This window comes from Salmo salar, chromosome ssa21, assembly GCF_905237065.1.
Source record: "Salmo salar chromosome ssa21, Ssal_v3.1, whole genome shotgun sequence".
Lineage (NCBI taxonomy): Eukaryota > Metazoa > Chordata > Actinopteri > Salmoniformes > Salmonidae > Salmo > Salmo salar.
In genome coordinates this window covers 4,308,198-4,322,626 of record NC_059462.1, presented here as the reverse complement: position 1 = coordinate 4,322,626, position 14,429 = coordinate 4,308,198, and the positions used below count along the sequence as shown (strand labels likewise).

General features: G+C 43.2%; 1 protein-coding gene across 3 annotated transcripts in view; it reads left to right on the top strand.

Annotated features, from left to right (window-relative positions):
* Window positions 1-482: 482 nt before the first annotated feature.
* nalcn (sodium leak channel, non-selective) overlaps window positions 483-14,429 on the top strand; it is a 357,726-nt gene continuing 343,779 nt past the window's right edge. For 2 of the 3 annotated variants that reach the window (XM_014163790.2, XM_014163789.2), the window contains exon 1: window positions 483-612. The gene's annotated coding sequence lies outside the window, so the exon portion shown is untranslated. The remainder of the gene's footprint in view (window positions 613-14,429) is intronic. The other variant, XM_014163792.2, reaches the window with a different exon arrangement.

The window sequence follows — 14,429 nt, the reverse complement described above, 5'->3', positions numbered from 1 at the left end:
AATATACCATGGCTAAGGGCTATATTCAGCGTCGTGAAAAAGAACAGCCCTTAGCTGTGGTATATAGTCTATATACCACACCCCCTCGTGCCTTATTGCTTAATTATAGTGCTACCATGTGGCCAATTGGCATGGTGTTGCATGAGAGGGGCCTTTACCATGTTGCTAAATTGCACAGACCTGGGCCTTTTCATCTCACAGAGATTCGCATTTTTTCACCAAAATGGCAGAAAAGGGAACATAATAATAATAATAATAATAATAATAATAATAATAATAATAATAATAACAATAATGAACTGGAACAAATACAATACTGGCTTCAGCAGCTCCGCTGCTTGAAACCCTAATTAAATGTAAAATCATCATAACCCCTACCACATACACACGCACCAGTTGGTATTCGCCCTGGTGTTGGTATTGGTTTTAGTGACAGGCTAGTTTTAGTCACAGGCAATGCTGCGGGGCTGCAGATGGATACTATTGGAGGTGATTGCAGCTCCGTGCGCGCTCCCGCACGCTCCATCGTCACAGCACACACCGGAAAACAGCTGATGTCATTGAGAGAACGACACACTGCCACCGATAACCGGGAATATACACACTTATCGCGTAAGTGATTTAAACATTTATCTGATTTGATGCTTCATTACCTTGAAGCGATCGAATGAGAACGTGGAGGGTGTGAGTGTCGACGAAGGACTTCGTTGAATCTGTGTTTACTTGTATCATCTCCAGGAAGTAAAACGGTGTATGCACAGGTTATGGCCAGTCCTTCCTTCCAAACCCGCATTTTTATTAGGTGGACATTATTATTCTTCACGTTTCGACAAGCGCATTATTCGCTTCGAACAGAAACACATTACAACCGTTGAACATAACATATTGGATACAATATACCGTGATTTTGCATATATATTTTTTGATGTAGCTTGGCTCCTTTCCGTTTCCATAGTAACCTTGGTGAAGAAGCAGATGTCATTCGGTCAATGTCTGAGGATTTTCAGTCTCAATATGGGCATTCATTAACAAATGCAAAATTGCCTACATAGTCTCTGTAATGGATGAAATACCTGCTACATTTGATGTAACCAATGCCAGCCAGGTTGCAATTGCATTGAAGATGGATGCTGACACTGTTATTGTTATGTATGTATGTATGTTTGATTGCTATTATATTATTTTATCAGTCATGGAAGGAAACCATACACTGGACATTCTTTATAATAGTGCCATGGTGTCTGGAACAGAAGCATGTTGGAAGCTGTTTTAACACAGTGTAGAAATAGCATTATTCTAGTTGCTAGGCCTCTGTTCTGCAACTGTTATCTTCAATTCCTCATGTGTACGCTATTCCCCATTGCCTTCAGAAGTTAATGGAATTCCATATCAAATGTATACTTTGTGCTTGCATGTTTGTTTGAAATGTTTTTTAATTTTTTTTTGTCTGAAAGTCTTAATTGGCTGATTTTTGATTGCACAACTTTTTCTATGGCACCACTACAGATCTTGTGGTTTGAATTCCTTTTGTCATTTTCCAGTGAACGAAATAGGTCCTTAATGCAAGTCAGTCACATCAAAAACTTTCTTAGACAATGGATTTAATTGATTGCCTTTGAAATTAACTTTGGAAAGTGGTTGGCAACACTTTACTTTAGGTTGCCTTTAGTTATTCTACTTTCAGCCAAACAGTCTGTCTCCCAGTGCATGAAAGCTCTAAGCATGGGCATGCATAGCCCAATATTGGACTAAAGGAGCGTAACGTCACTCCTTAGTCCAAGGACCTTACATGCTCTGTGTAAAGGGTGAATTGGCACTGGAAGCCAAAACAGCCAAATACTCCATCTAAATGTGAATCAATTCACAATTGTGGTACGGTTCTAGAAACAGAAAACCCTCTACTTTCATATCACATCAAAATAATTTCACAAATGCAAAATACACACTTACTGTGCACTTTTTTAACACAGTTGCAGCCGACAGTATATTTTTTGTGACAACACGTCAGTGGCGTCTGTCTTCCGTTTACACACGTGTTCGGAGACACAGATAGCTAATTAGCACAGTCCACTCTGTCTTTCGTTTGTTTTCTGTAAACAACTGCCATTACATGGAAATATGGCTGTTTGGAAACCGTAACCCTATAAAGGTGTGTATCTAAGTAAAGGAATTGAATTAAGAATATATAAATATATGGACAAGCAATGTCAGAGCGGCATAGACTAAGATACAGTAGGATAGAATAGAGTATGTACATGTGAGATGAATAATGCAAAATATGTAAACATTATTAAAGTGACTAGTGTTCCATTTATTAAAGTGACCAGTGATTTCAAGTCTGTATATATTGGTTAGCAGCCTTTAATGTGCTTGTGATGGCTATTTAACAGTCTGACGGCCTTGAGATAGAAGCTGTTTTTCAGTCTCTCGATTCCAGCTTTGATGCACCTGTACTGACCTCGCCTTCTGGATGATAGCGGGGTGAACAGGCAGTGGCTCGGGTGGTTGTTGTTGCTGATGATCTTTTTTTGCCATCCTGTGACATCAGGTGCTGTAGGTGTCCTGGAGGGCTGGTAGTTTGCCCCCTGTGATGCGTTGGGCAGACCGCACCACAATCTGGTGAGCCCTGTGGTTGCGGGCTGTGCAGTTGCCGTACCAGGCGATGATACAGCCCGACAGGATGCTGTCAATTGTGTATCTGTTAAAGTTTGTGAGGGTTTTAGGTGCCAAGCCAAATTTCAAGCCAGATTTCGCTGTTGCGCCTTCTTCACCACACTGTCTGTGTGGGTGGACCATTTCAGTTTCTCAGTGATGTGTACGCAGAGGAACTTGAACCTTTCCACCTTCTCCACTGCGTTCCCGTCAATGTGGATAGGGGGCTGCTCCCTCTGCTGTTTCCTGAAGTCCACTCTCATCTCCTTTGTTTTGTTGATGTTGAGTGAGAGGTTATTAGTCTCGTCATTGTTGGTAATCAAGCCGACTACTGTTGTGTCGTCTGCAAACTTGATGATTGAGTTGGAGGCGTGCGTGAGGGGGCTGAGCACACACCCTTATAGGGCCCCAGTGTTGAGGATCAGCGAAGTGGAGGTGTTGTTTCTTACCTTCACCACCTGGGGGGCGGCCCGTCAGGAAGTCCAGGACCCAGTTGCACAGGGCGGGGTTCACACCCAGGGCCTCGAGCTTAATGATGAGCTTGGAGGGTACTATGGTGTTGAATGCTGAGCTATAGTCAATGAACAGCATTCTTATATAGGTATTCCTCTTGTCCAGGTGGGATAGGGCAGTGTGCAGTGCGACGGCGATTGCATCGGCTATGCATCTATTGGGGTGCTACAGGGCGATAGTCATTTAGTTCAGTTACCTTTGCTTTCTTGGGTACAGGAACAATGATGGCCCTCTTGAAGCATGTGGGGACAGCAGACTGGGATAGGGAGAGATTGAATGTGTCCGTAAACACACCAGCCAGCTTGTCTGCGCATGCTCTGAGGACGCGGCGAGGGATGCCGTTTGGGCCGGCAGTCTTGTGAATTCCCTGTACAGAAGACGCCTTCGTCCTATGACTCTTATGTGTAATGTAATGGAACTGAGAGTCATGATCAAAGGCAAGGGTATGCAGGGAAAAACAGGTGTGTGCTCCACAATACCAAGGAGGCTAGTGTGGCACAGAGAGTTCGAAACCACACTTGCGTGATATAGCCTTACCTTGCCTGAGACCTGAAAATGTGACCCGATTCAGGAAACTAGGCGTATGTCGGAAGTCACGACTTCACAGGAGAGCTGTTTTTAGCATATCAAATTTGTTGTCAAATGAAAGCTAAGAGTCTATATTTTGGGGAAATGAAGGAATAGATATGTTTTTCAAAAAATTTCTTAAAAGGTAGAAATACATCAAAACGAGCCTCCTGAGTGGCGCAGCGGTCTAAGGCAGTACTTGAGGCGTCACTACAGACCCGGGTTCGATCCCGGGCTGTGCCGCGACCAGGAGACCCATGAGGCGGTGCACAATTGGCCCAGCGTCGTCCAGCCAGGATGGCCTTGTCCCATTGCGCTCTAGCGACTCCATGTGGCGGGCCCGGGCACATGCGCACTGACACAGTCGCCAGTTGTACGGTGTTTCCTCCGACACATTGGTGCGGCTGGTTTCCTGGTTATGCGAGCATTGTGTCAAGAAGCAGTGCGGCTCGGCAGGGTCGTGTTTCGACCTTCCCCTCTCCCGAGTCCGTAAGAGAGTTGCAGCGATGGGACAAGACTGTAACTACCAATTGGGGAGAAAAAGGGGTAAAAAGTTAAAAGAATATATCCTGTTGGGGCTACAGGTTAGCAATGAACCCCGAGCCGGGATTGCTAACAAGGCTGGAAATTCAAAACATCAAAAATCTAATAATTTCAATTTCTCAAACAATCAACTATTTTACACAATTTAAATGATAAACATCTCCTTAATCTAACCACATTGTTCGATTTTCAAAGAGGCTTTACGGCAAAAGCATAAAGTTAGATTATGTTAGGACAGTACATAGCCACAAAAGTACAAACATCCATTTTCAATTCAAGGTCAGGCATCACCAAAAGCAGAAACCAGCTTGAATTATGCACTAACCTTTTGTCAATCTCCATCAGATGACACTCCTAGGACATTATGTTATACAATACATGCATTTTTTGTTCCATCAAGTTCATATTTATATCCAAAAACAGCATTTTACAGTAGCGTGAAATTCAGATTTTTTTCTTCTCTGAAATGCTTCCGGTGAACATAACAAAATTACTATTCGAAAACATTGGTAAATTATAATATTGTCATTCAAAGAATAATATATTATCATCTCGTAATTGCTACCGAATGGCCAGATCTCAAAATAACTTTACTGGGAAATCACATTTTGCAATAAACGGGGTGCTATGCTAAGAACAACAGGCTATGCTATACAGTTAGTATCATCTAAAATCGATAACAACATTGTAAATACCCCCTTACCTTTGATTATCTCCATCAGAAGGCAGGATCCCAGGTCCGGAAGGCATTCCAGGTCCGGAACAAATGTGGTTTCTTTTGACAAAGTTCATAATTTATGTCCAAATAACACCAAGTACTTAGCGTTCATTATGCTCCCACAAAACGTGGTGTGGGGCTGGTAAAATCACGCCGAAAAGCTAAAAAAGCCTAGTAAATAATCTATTTATGTTCGTTCAAACATGTCAAATGTTGTTTAGCATTAATCTTTTGGTCCATTTTTAACGTTAAACATCAGTAATATTTTCACACAACCTATCCTATGTCTAGATAAAAAATGATGACAAACTCACGTCTCTCAGATTTATGCGCAGGCGCAAAAAAATGAAGTGATGACATGTCAACTTCCTTGGATTCTAATTTGCTCTCTGTTTATCATAGACGCTTCAAACAACTTTATAAAGATCGTTGACATCTAGTGGAAGCCGTAGGTGTTGCGAAATCAATCCTTTCTCACTATGGTATCTATAAAACAATGACACTAAATAGTACAGTCACAAAATCCACATTTTTTTGGATCTATTTTTCACAGGTTTTTGCCTGCAATATGAGTTTTGTTATACTTACAGACACCATTCAAACTGTTTTAGAAAATTCAGAGTGTTTTCTATCCGAATGTGTTAATAATATGCATATCCTAGCTTCTGAGTTGGTGTAGGAGGCAGTTAAAAATGGGCACATATTTTTTTCAAAATGTCTCAATACTGCCCCCGAGCCCCAACAGGATATACAGTATCAGTCAAAAGTTTGGACACACCTACTCATTCCAGGGTTTTTCATTATTTTTACTATTTTCCTTCACTCTGCGGTCCAACTCATCCCAAACCATCTCATTTGGGTTGAGGTTGTGTGATTGTGGAGGTCAGGTCATCTGATGGAGCACTCCATCACTCTCCTTATTGGTCAAATAGCCCTTACACAGCCTGGAGGTGTGTTGGGTCATTGTCCTATTGAAAAACAAATGATAGTCCCACTATGTGCAAACCAGATGGTATGGCGTATTGCTGCAGAATGCTGTGGTAGCCATGCTGTTTAAGTGTGCCTTGAATTCTAAATAAATCACTGACAGTGTCACCTGCAAAGCACCATCACCCCTCTTCCTCCATGCTTCATGGTGGGAACCACACATGCAGAGATCACCTATTCACCTACTCTGTCTCACACAGACTGTGGTTAGAACCAAAAATCTCAAATTTGGACTCATCAGATCAAAGGACAGATGAATAGGACTCTGAACAGTTTATGTTGATGGGTCTGTTACTTGAACTTATCCTCTGCAGCAAAGGTAACTTTGGGTCTTCCTTTCCTGTGGCGGTCCTCTTGAGAGCCAGTTTCATCATAGTGCTTGTTGGTCTTTGAGACTGCACTTGAACTTTGATAATGGCTATTTGTTTTGTTTTTTTCGTATTGTTTGTAACTCATTTTGTACATAATGTCACTGCTACTATCTCTTATGACCGAAAAGAGCTTCTGGATATCAGAACAGTGATTACTCACCTCAAACTTTATTTAATGAGTCCGACGCGAAGGTGTCGAGACAAGGCCCAAATCCCCTTCATCAGCATGAAGAAAAGACAGAGAAAAAGGGGGAGGAGGGTGCGGTGCCTTGTAAGAATGAATGTAGCAGACTAGTCGGTAAACAACCACTTCCACATGGGCTCCCAAGTGGCGCAGCGGTTTAAGGCACTGCATCTCAGTGCAAGTGGCTTCACTACAGTCCCTGGTTCAAATCCATCTGGCCGTCCCATAGGGCGGCGCTCAATTGGCCCAGCGTTTTCCGGGTTTGGTCAGGGTAGGCCATCATTGTAAATAAGAATTTGTTCTTAACTTACTTGCCGAGTTAAATAAAGGTTCAATAAAATAAAGGTTAAATAAATAAAAAATTCCCTCTGTATTATTGGCCGATGTGCAATCATTGAAAAAGAAACTGGAAGATCTATGATTAAGATTATCCTACCAACGGGACATTTCTGTTTCCAAGATGGCGTAGCAGTCAGACGTCTTTTGTCCTCATCTTGTCGTGTCCCATGTATATATCTTTTTTCTTAGCATATATTTTTTAAATATTTTTCTTAACCTCAACTTCAACATACTCTCCTGCAATCCGCCTCACCCAATGTGGTATGATTCTGCTATTTTCTTTACTTTTGAAACGGAACCCCCAACAGAAGCTAGCCAGCTAACTAGCAACTAGCTAGAGGTAATCGGCTACCTTTAGCCCAGACAACTCTCGCCAGTCTGCACAGCGTGACTCAAACCAGAGCAAATCTGACTTATTTTTCTCCATATCTCCGGATTCCTACCGCAAGCTCTGAACCTCTTCACCTGGATCATCGCAGCTAGCTAGCTGCTATCCGATTGGCTTCTCCTGGCTAACGTCTCTGTCCCGACGCAAGCACCAATTAGCCTGGAGTTAGCCTATGCTAGGCCCATCTCCCGGCTAGCTGAAGAGGTCCATCAGCCACTCCTTGGGCTACAATACCTATTTTACCAATTGGCCTGGACCCCTTTTATTGCCGATACGGAGCCCCGCCGATCCTTCACGACTGGACTACCGACGTAATCTGCCCGAGGGGGTTTTCAACTGGCTCCCCAGTTGCGACATCCCCTGAATGCCTGTCTGCTAGCCGCGGCCGTCTAGCTGTCTAGAGCACACCGGACTGTTAGCTAAAGAAGTTCGTCAGACAATTCTTTTGGGGCTATACTGTACCTATTTTGCCAATTGGCATGGACCCTTTTACCACACGGAGCCCTGCTGATCAATCACAACTGATCTGCCGACGTAACTGCACGAAGGGGCTCCAACTGACTTCTTCCGTCGCGACGTCCCTCTAAGGCCCTTCTGCTAGCCCTGACCAGCTAGCTGTCTGAATCGCCGTGTCTCCAGCTCGCACAGCTACTCACTGGACCCAATGGACACTCGGCTACGCATGCCTCTCCCAAATGTCAATATGCCTTGTCCATTGCTGTTTAGGTTAGTAATTATTGCCTTATTTCATTGTAGAGCCTCTAGCCCTGCTCAATACGCCTTAACCAACCCTTTAGTTCCACCTCCCACACATGCGGTGACCTCACCTGGTTTAAATGATGTTTCTAGAGACAATATATTCTCATCGTCACTCAATGCTCAGGTTTACCTCTACTGTATTCACATCTTGTCATACCTTTGTCTGTACATTATGCCTTGAATCTATTCTACCTTCCCCAGAATACCTGCTCCTTTTACTCTCTATTCTGAACGTACTAGACGACCAGTTCTTATAGCCTTTAGCAGTATCCTTAGCCTAATCCCTTCTGTTCCTCTGGTGATGTAGAGGTTAACCCAGGCCCTGCAGTGCCTAGTTCCACTCCCATTCCCTAGGCGCTCTCATTTGTTGACTTCTGTAACCGTAATAGCCTTGGTTTCATGCATGTTAACATTAGAAGCCTCCTCCCTAAGTTTGTTTTATTCACTGCTTTAGCACACTCTGCCAACCCGGATATCCTAGCCGTGTCTGAATCCTGGCTTAGGAAGACCACCAAAAACTCAGAAATGTCCATCCCTAACTATAACATTTTCTGACAAGGTAAAACTGCCAAAGGGAGCGGAGTTGCAATCTACTGCAGAGATAGCCTGCTGAGTTCTGTCATACTATCCAGGGCTGTGCCCAAACAATTTGAGCTCCTACTTTTAAAAATCCACCCTTCCATTGCCGCTTGCTATAGACCACCTTCTGCCCCCAGCTGTGTCCTGGATACCATATGTGAATTGATTGCCCCCCATCTATCTTCAGAGCTTGTGCTGTTAGGTGACCTAAACTGGGACATGCATAACACCCTGGCCATCCTACAATCAACGCTTGATTCCCTCAATCTCACACAAATTATTAATGAGCCTTCAAGGTACAACGCCAAATCTGTAAACACAGGCACCCTCATAGATATCATCCTAACCAACCTGCCCTCCAAATACACCTCTGCTGTCTTCAACCATGATCTCAGCGATCACTGCCTCATTGCCTGCGTCCATAATGGGTCTGCGGTCAAACGACCACCCCTCATCACTGTCAAACGCTCGCTAAAACACTTCAGTGAGCAGGCCTTTCTAATCGACCTGGCCCGGGTATCCTGGAAGGATTTTGACCTCATTACGACAGTAGAGGATAACTGGTTATTCTTTAAAAGTGCTTTCCTCACCATCTTAAATAAGCATGCCCCATTCGAAAAATGTAGATCCAGGAACGGACATAGCCCTTGTTTCACTCTAGACCTGACTGCCCTTGACCAGCACAAAAACATCCTGTGGCGTACTGCATTAGCACTGCATTAGCATCGAATAGCCCCCGCGATATGCAACTTTTCAGGGAAGTTAGGAACCAATGTACACAGTCAGTTAGAAAAGAGCACCTCCTCTCAGCTGCCCACTGCACTGAGGCTAGGAAACACTGTCACCACCGATAAATCCATGATAATTGAGATTTGAGAAAAAAAATTACGGCTGGCCATGCTTTCCACCTGGCTACCCCTATTCCGGTCAACAGCCCTGCACCCCCCACAGCAACTTGCGCAAGCCTCCCCATTTCTCTTTCACCCAAATCCAGATATCTGATGTTCTTAAAGAGCTGCAAAATCTGGACCCCTACAAATCAGCCGGGCTAGACAATCTGGACCCTCTCTTTCTAAAATGATCCGCTGAAATTGTTGCAACCCCTATTACTAGCCTGTTCAACCTCTCTTTCGTATCGTCTGAGATCCTCAAAGATTGGAAAGCTGCCACGGTCATCCCCTTCTTCAAAGAGGGAGACACTCTAGACCCATATTGCTACAGACCTATACCTATCCAACCCTGCCTTTCTAAGGTCTTCGAAAGCCAAGTTAACAAACAGATCACCGACCATTTAGAACCCCACCGTACCTTCTCCGCTATGCAATCTGTTTTCTGAGCTGGTCATGGGTGTACTTCAGCCATGCTCAAGGTCCTAAACGATATCATAACTGCCATCGATAGAAGTCGATACTGTGCAGCTGTATTCATCGACCTGGCCAAAGCTTTCGACTCTGTCAAACACCACATTCTTATCGGCAGACTCAACAGCCTTGGTTTCTCAAATTACTGCCTCTCCTGTTTCACCAACTACTTCTCAGATAGAGTTCAGTGTGTCAAATCGGAGGGTCTGTTGTCCGGACCTCTGGCAGACTCTATGAGGATGCAACAAGGTTCAATTATCGAGTTGACTCTTTTCTCTGTATACATCAATGATGTCGCTCTTGCTGCTGGTGATTCTCTGATCCACCTCTATGCAGATGACACCACTCCTTCCGTGGCCTCCAACTGCTCTTAAATGCAAGTAAAACGAAATGCATGCTCTTCAACCGATCACTGCCCACACCTGCCCGCCCACCCAGCATCACTACTCTGGACGGTTCTGACTTAGAATACAACTACAAATACCTAGGTGTCTGGTTAGACTAAACTCTCTTTCCAGAGTCACATTAAGCATCTCCAATCCAAAATTAAATCTAGAATTGGCTTCCTATTTCGCAACAAAGCACCCTTCACTCATGCTGCCAAAAAAATTCACAAAACTGACTATCCTTCCGATCCTTGACTTTGGCGATGTAATTTACAAAATAGCCTCCAACACTCTACTCAGCAAATTGGATGCAGTCTATCACAGTGCCATCCGTTTTGTCACCAAAGCCCCTGTATGCTCTCGTTGGCTGGCCCTCACTTCATATTCATCGCCAAACCCACTGGCTCCAGGTCATCTTTAAGTCTTTGCTAGGTAAAGCCCCGCCTTATCTCAGCTCAGTGGTCACCATAGCAGCGCTCCAGCAGGTATATCTCACTGGTCACCCCCAATGCCAATTCCTCATTTGGCCGCCTTTCCTTCCAGTTCTCTGCTGCCAATGACTGGAACGAACTGCAAAAATCACTGAAGCTGGAGACTCATATCTCCCTCACTAACTTTAAGCACCAGCTGTCAGAGCAGTTCACAGATCACTGCATCTGTACATAGCCCATCCAACTACCTCATCCCCCATACTGTTATTTTATTTATTTATTTTGCTCATTTGCACCCCAGTATCTCTACTTGCACACTCTTCTTCTGCACATCTATCATTCCAGTGTTTAATTGCTATATTGTAATTATTTCACCACTATGGCCTATTTATTGCCTTACCCCTTTATTCTAACTCATTTGCACACACTGTATATAGACTTTTTCTATTGTATTATTGACTGTATGTTTGTTTATTCCATGTGCAACTCTGTTGTTGTTTGTGTCGCACTGCTTTGCTTTATCTTGGCCAGGCCACAATTGTAAATGAGAACTTGTTCTCAACTAGCCTACCTGGTTAATCTCTTACATCTAGACGTTCCGCTAGCGGAACACCTGCTCCAATATCCAATGATAGGCGTGGCGCGAATTACAAATTCCTCAAAAATACAAAAACTTCAATTTTTCAAACATATGACTATTTCACAGCATTTTAAAGACAAGACTCTCCTTTATCTAACCACACTGTCCGATTTCAAAAAGGCTTTACAGCGAAAGCAAAACATTAGATTATGTCAGCAGAGTACCAAGCCAGAAATAATCAGACACCCATTTTTCAAGCTAGCATATAATGTCACAAAAACCCAGAAGACAGCTAAATGCAGCACTAACCTTTGATGATCTTCATCAGATGACACACCTAGGACATTATGTTATACAATACATGCATGTTTTGTTCAATCAAGTTCATATTTATATCAAAAAACAGCTTTTTACATTAGCATGTGACGTTCAGAACTAGCATACCCCCCGCAAACTTCCGGGGAATTTGCTAACAATTTACTAAATTACTCACGATAAACGTTCACAAAAAGCATAACAATTCTTTTAAGAATTATAGATACAGAACTCCTCTATGCACTCGATATGTCCGATTTTAAAATAGCTTTTTGGTGAAAGCACATTTTGCAATATTCTAAGTACATAGCCCAGGCATCACGGGCTAGCTATTTAGACACCCGGCAGGTTTAGCCTTCACCAAAATCAGATTTACTATTATAAAAGTTTGATTACCTTTTGTTGTCTTCGTCAGAATGCACTCCCAGGACTGCTACTTCAATGACAAATGTTGGTTTGGTCCAAAATAATCCATCGTTATATCCAAATTGCGGCGTTTTGTTCGTGCGTTCTAGACACTATCTGAAAGGGTAAATAAGGGTCGTGCGCATGGCGCAATTCGTGACAAAAAAAATCTAAATATTCCATTACCGTACTTCGAAGCATGTCAACCGCTGTTTAAAATCAATTTTTATGCCATTTTTTCTCGTAAAAAAGCGATAATATTCCGACCGGGAATGTCCATTTAGCTAAACAGAGGAAAGTAAACAAAGCTTTCGGTCGACGCGGGCACGAGCCTGAGTCTCACAGTACTGTAACCAGCCACTACCCAAACGCGCTACTTTGTTTCAGCCAGAGCCTGCAAAGCCACGATTCAGCTTTTTACCGCCTTCTGAGACCCTATGGCAGCCGTAGGAAGTGTCACGGGACAGCTAAGATCCTCACTCTTCAATAAACAGAGACAAGAAGAACGACACCTTGTCAGACAGGCCACTTCCTGAATGAAACCTTCTCAGAAACCTTCTCAGATTTTGGCCTGCCATATGAGTTCTGTTATACTCACAGACACCATTCAAACAGTTTTAGAAACTTTAGGGTGTTTTCTATCCATATGTAATAAGTATATGCATATTCTAGTTACTGGGTAGGAGTGGTAACCAGATTAAATGGGTACGTTTTTTATCCAGCCGTGAAAATACTGCCCCTAGCCATAACAGGTTAAATAAAGGTGAAATAAAAAAATTTAACAGTAATATCTTATGTTTCACAGAGAGTTGGCTGAACGACGACAAAGATTAAATAGAGCTGTCTGGCTTCTCCGTTTTTCGGCTGGACAGAGCATCTACATCTGGTAGGACGAGGGGCGGTTGTGTGTTTATTTGTCAATAACTGCTGGTGCGCGATGTCTAATATTAAATAAGTCTCGAGGTATTGCTCACCTGAGGTAAAATACCTCATGATAAGCTGTAGACCACACTATATCCCAATATTTCTCATCTATATTATTCCTTGCTGTCTATTTACCAGCACAAACTGATGCTGGCACTAAGACCGCACTCAACAAGCTTGATAAGGCCATAAGCAAACAAGAAAATTCTCATCCAGAAGCGGCGCTCATAGTGGCCGGGGACTTTAAGGCAGGCAAACTTAAATCTGTTTTTACCTCATTTCTACCAGCATGTCACATGTGCAACCAGAGGAAAGAAACTCTAGACCACCTTTACTCCACACACAGAGATGCATACAAAGCTCTCCCTCGCCCTCCATTTGGCAAAACTGACCATAACTCTGTCCTGATTCCTGCTTACAAGCAAAAACTAAAACAAGAAGTACCAGTAACTCGCTAAATACGGAAGTGGTCAGATGACTCGGATGCTACGCTACAGGACTGCTTTGCTAGCACAGACTGGAATATGTTCCGGGATTTATCCAATGGCATTGAGCAGTATACCACCTCAGTTACTGGCTGCATCAATAAGTGCATCGACAACGTTGTCCCCACAGTGACCATACGTACATTTCCCAACCAGAAGCCATGAATTACAGGCAACATCTGCACTTAGCTAAAGGCTTGAGCTTAGGGCTGGGCGATATGGACCAAAAGTCATATCCCGATATATTTAGGCTGAATATCGATATAATATATATATCCCGATATTTTTTCCGCAAAGTGAGAGCAAATGTTCAGTCAAAGTCAAAGCCAGATATGACATGTCTCAAGTAGTTTTATTGAAACCGGCTATTTCAGTGAACAGTGAACAGTTGAAAAATCAAATGAATAAATAATAAACAGGGCTCTTCACCTGGTTCAGATTAAATGCTCAGCTGTTCAAATAACAATAACATGTAAACATAAACACTGTATAACAACAGGAGTACCTTTTTTGAAATCAAAGCTCCATAAGGTGCCTGACTTCAGTGTACATTTGTGGCAGTGCTTCTCGTGCAAAGTAGTTGCGACTGGGAAGCTCATATCTCGGGTCCATAGTTTTCAGTAGCTTTTTGAATCCGACTTGTTCCACAGTTGCAACAGGGACCATATCTTTAGCAATGTGATAGGACACCGCTTTAGTTATAGTACACCACTTGCCAATTTTCTTTTCATAAGGCACACTGCGGGAAAATGAAGTTTGTAGTGAGCTTTGCTTCGGGGCTGGAGCTTTTTCGGGTTGTCGACGGCTTGCGGCTTCTGCAGCGCGCTGTTTCACACGCTCTTCATATTGCAGGTTGTGCCACTGTTTTAGGTGGTGAAAAAGATTTGTAGTGCTTCCACCCCTGGCTGTAACTTTTTTATGGCACTGCCTACATATAACGTG